The following is a 5,108-nucleotide window of genomic DNA, read 5'->3' as shown; positions in this document are numbered from 1 at the left end:
TGGTCTTCTGTGCCATACAGTCCAGTGTATTACCCACTTTCTCTTCTATAAAGTTCAGTATGGCTAGATTTATCTTGAGGATCTATATGTGTTCTTCCACATGTTGACATTTAGTTATACAACCCCATTTTTATTTATCTTATGCTATCTAAGTGTTCTTTGTTTTCTTCAGACCATGAAGCAACTTTTGCTTTCTCTATAAAAAGAAAGGAGTTCATGTAGCATTTATAACCATCACAGTCTCTGTGAAACTGTTCAACTCTGATAAACATCTTGGAAACTTGAAATTGACTTAATTTCTCATTCTCCACTTATGTCCTCTGTTACACTTCATAGAATAGCACCTCTGCCTTTTTATTGATTTATTTTCCTTAAACTGTGAAGGGAATTTTAATTCATGAGCCATCAATATCTCATTTCAGAGGATAGAAACCACAAGGACTAACCCTATACATTCTACTGCTCTGTGTGCTTCGGTATCCATAACAACTCGGTAACAGCAATGGCCTTTGTGATACTTTACTTTCTCAACTCTAGTTTCTCCAAGAACTGCTTCTCTGCTCTAGTCGGGATTGGATTTTCTTTGCTTCTAACTCTGCTGTTTTCATTTCTGGCTGAGCCCACACAGCCTTTGTAGACATGGATCTATGCTGCCAACCCTGGTGATCTCAGAACAAATGAGGATGAGTGAAGGTGTTTTCAGTACTCTCTGCGAAAAGGATAGTCCTTGTAATTTCAGCTGAAGGGATGTGGCCAACCAGAGGTTCTTTTCTAGTCTGAGGAGTTCTTCCATATTGTTTTTTTGATAATTCAAAATCAAATAAAAATACCTGAATATTCTCCCTAACCTGACTTAAAGTGACAGATTTGGGAATCTCACGTTCTAAAACTGGATCAAAATCTGAGCAAAAGACTTCCTATATTTCTTTGAGATCTTCCGAATCACATGATTATCTACCAAGTCAACCCTGACTGTTGAACCACCAAGAGAATGGTAGGCAGTAGAATGCTTTCAGGCAGTTTGTGAAAATACTACTACCAAACTCTGACTATCATCTGGGACGAGATTAAAACCAATAAATATTTTATTTTCTACTATTAAGTGGTGTCTTCAGTCCTTCGATTTAAATTAAAAGATACCTTAGACATCATTTTACTGAAAGTGCCAGAAGTATCCAGAAACTGAAACTGAATTGCCAGTTAAGTAGTGATGCAATTTTATTAACAAAGGGCTCTAAGACAACTACTACTACCAAGAATTAGAGAAAATGAGGACTGCGCTGGTTTGACCAAGGATTGGCTGGAAGAGAGAGGAGGAGAGAAAAGAACTCACAGATTCTTCTGTTAACTCTAGGTGGGTCTTAACATGCATACTAAAGATGATCTACGTAGGACTTAAAGCCAACAAGTGTAATGCATGTTTGCCACCAGAAACGTTTCACAAAAGAACTGCCATCATTCTCTTTTCTACTGAAGAGTGTATCAAATTGGAAAAACTAGCCATGAAGAACTGGAGAAATTGTTGTCATTATCTTGCTATGACTCCGTTTTGAAACATTTTCTTTAATAAAAGGTAAAGTGTAAATGTGTTTCTTTTCTGTTGTAATCAGTGATACATTTAGTAAGTAACAACAGTGTCTACCCACTTCCACCTTTCTGAGTAGAGATCCATTGTGAAGGATTTGCAAAGGTATTGACTTAAACCTTCCTAGTTACTTAATTGTTTCTCTAGAAAACCCTTCTCTTTATGTTCATCATTCTTCTGGAAGAAGCCTATGCTCCAAAATATGAAGGAAGTGAACTTACTATGCAACCAACCACTTGAACCTTCAAACCTGAAAATTTCCAAACTCTACAGCTGTTGTGTATCTTGTGAACAGATGCTGATTTGCTCTGAACATCAGGCCAGCAGTGAGAAGGCCTCAGAAGATTAACGCCATTCTCTTCTTTGTCGCTTGGAGCACCTGCTGGACTAATGAAACACCTGGCATCCTTTATTGCTGGCTAAATGTTTTCCAAAGACCTGCCACAAAGCCCTTTGCCTCAGGCACTCAAACTTTATTTCTCTTCTAATTCATTTTTGAAATTGCCGAGACACTCTACAAATGAAATTATTAAAATATGATTGGTGTATATGGCTGCACACTTATTACAGTAACAAGTTAAATGAGACTCTTTAAGACTTTTGCAATTTCTTGCTTTTATTGCTATTAGATTTAATTGACAATTTAGAACAAAAATTAAATTCAATGGAAATAATGATATGGAAGTCACTCAAGAAAAAAACTGCAAATCTTAACTATGATGAAATGGCTGAGTAAGAATATTGAGATAATATTTTAATATAATGCCACCAGGAAATAGCCAGGACCTTAGGAAGGAAATAAAAATATTTGCCATGTGTGTTTAAGTATTACACCTGCACTTGATACTCTGCTTGTTGTACTGTGCACAAGATAGAGCAGATTTATCTTTTAATGAGAGGAAATTAAGAATCATGAAGGAGAAATTTTGGCAGGGGGAGCTCAGTTTAAGAATCGACTAGAGACATAAGTATTTTATCACATATAAATGCAAGAACTCAAAGATCATCCATTCACAATAAAACCTGACAGAAATAGGGTAAATCTTCCTTTTGTGATGCTAAAATGCAATGAAATAAACTATTTCTTGCTCCTAGTTACTAGGTATACGTATTTTAAAAGGTTGAAGAAACTCATAGCCAACAAAACCATGGAAACTGTCATTCCCAGAAAAAAAAGAAAAACTGTCAGGCATAGCCAAACTTTCACATAAATACTCAAGAATTTGGCAGAAGGGGTGTTGAACTAGGGCTGTGCAACAATTATTTTGTAATGAATGCTTGTTTTTGAAGAAATGCTAGCCATTGTGTCAAGAAAAATGTAAGAGAAAAGTAAACAAACATCCTCTTACATAGAAGAGATTCCAAATTCACTCTGAGAAGTGAAAATTGATGGTTCTATCTCTCAGTAAACTTGAGGAATTCCAGTAAGTTCTGCATTTGAAAATATTTTATCATGCTTAAAATTCTGAAATACATTTTAAATATTATGTAGTTCTTTTTACTGTCCTTTAAAAAAAATATTTGTTTTTCTTAAAGAGGACAGCTTTTTAGAGATTGGGATAGAACTGTTTACACAAAACACAAATTATACAGAACACTGTCAAACATTGTCAACTAATTCCTCATCCTGAAAACATTGGAAAACTCAAAATTGTTGGTAGCATCAATGATGAATTTATCTTCTTTCTCACAAAAAACATTTATTTATAAAATATTTTACAGATATAAGTAATTATATAAGAACCAGTCTACACACAGAGAATAAAGTATGCTGTAGTTAGAATATTTCCCAGAGGTTTAGATAAATTGCGTATGATGTAAATTCCATTTTGAAGAAATAATTCAGACTGGTTGGTTAAAGGAGAATAGGGAATGTCGGAGTCTTATTATTTTCTCCAGTGCCTTTGGGAACTGATCAAATATATTCTGCTCCTTTATTATTATCATTACTTATTTTAGTTTTGCTTTTCTTTTGTTTTGGAATGAGAACTTGTCAGAACCAAAGGCTTCATTCTTATGATGCTCCTACATTGTCTCCTGAATCCTGCTTTTAAAGATGTACAATATCATAAAAATCTTGTTTGTTTTCCTTTTTAAAAATAGTTTTAACCCTATATCAGAGTCTAGCTTAAAGAAAATATATTAATTTCAAGATAATAGTCAATTACAGTTCTTCAGTATCTATAAAGATGTTAAGATTTTAACCTTAGGGCTGGAGAAATAGATGGCTCAGAGGGTAAGAACACTGATTATTCTTTCAGAGGTCTTGAGTTCAATTCCCAGCAACCACATGGTGGCTCACAACCATCTGTAAAGAAATCTGGTGCCCTCTTCTGGCCTGCAGGCACACATGCAGACAGAACACTGTAAACAAAATTAAATAAATAAATAAATAAATCTTTTAAAAAAGATTCTAACCTTACACGTTTTGGTTGCAAATATTACTTAAGAGTGATAAATGTTTTTCCCCATGCTTTCTACAGAAGCTAGAGGTCAGAGAATAGCTGAATAGGACAATTTAATACCAATATTTAAAAAAAAAAAAGGCCATGACCATCAGCTCATTTTATCGTGCTTAAGACTTCTAAGATTAGAAATGCTTTTTGTTTAGTTTTCTTTTGTATTTTAAATACCATAGTAATCAAATGAGTTTTATTCATCCATTCCAAAGCTTTACATTCAAAAGTGATGCTTTGTCAAATACACTGAGAGGTTAATGAGCGTAACACTCTGTGGAATTTTCTTAAAACTCGTTAAGGTTTTTAACTTTTACTTATATGGTTAGCTGGGTGTGTACCACGTAGGTGCAGGTGCCCAGGTAGGCCAGCAGAGGGCAGCAGATCCACTGTGGATGGAGCTAGCAGCAATCGTGAGCTTCCTAATGCGTGGACTAGGGACTAAAATCCACATCTTCTGCAAGTACAAGAACTCTTAACCTTGGGTGAGCACTCTAGCAGTTACTTTATTTTTTTTTTATTACCAGCTATTGACAGATAAGGTTTTCATAACAGGATGATATTTTTTTCTATACTAAATGTATTTCAGTAGAGTCTCCCCTTAGCCCTATCCCTAGCTCCCGCTCATGCTGCTTCTTCTGTAAATCTACCTGCTGTTGGGACCAATTAAGTCCTGGCCTTCAGCTGCTCTTCCCTGTCTAGAGCCTTCTAATTGAAGTTACTAGAAGCTGTGCCTAGCCTAGAGGATCAGAGGATGGGATTTTCACCTGTTGGCCATTGACTGCAGTGTATTTGAGCCTACATGGTGCCAAAAAAGAGGGGCTTTTGGTATCAGTGTTTAAAGGTCTGCGTGTCGGTCTGTCTCTGCCTGTCTCTGCGTGTGTTTCCTCAGCCTCCAGCCCCTTGCCTGAAGCTCGCGAACTGGGTTCTAGCGCATAGAGCGCAGACCAGAGCTGCGGTGCGCGGCAACCTGCATCATCTTTGTTCTCTTAAATCAACTGTTTCCAAAAAAAAAAAAAAAAAAAAAAAACCAACGCCTTCTCACTAAGAACGTCGTTTTACTCTCT

The sequence above is a fragment of the Alexandromys fortis genome, unplaced genomic scaffold (assembly GCF_014885135.2).
Source record: "Alexandromys fortis isolate MF-2015 unplaced genomic scaffold, M_Fortis_MF-2015_v1.1 scaffold_38, whole genome shotgun sequence".
In the NCBI taxonomy this organism is placed as follows: Eukaryota; Metazoa; Chordata; class Mammalia; order Rodentia; family Cricetidae; genus Alexandromys; species Alexandromys fortis.
Note: the sequence above shows the minus strand (reverse complement) of the source record.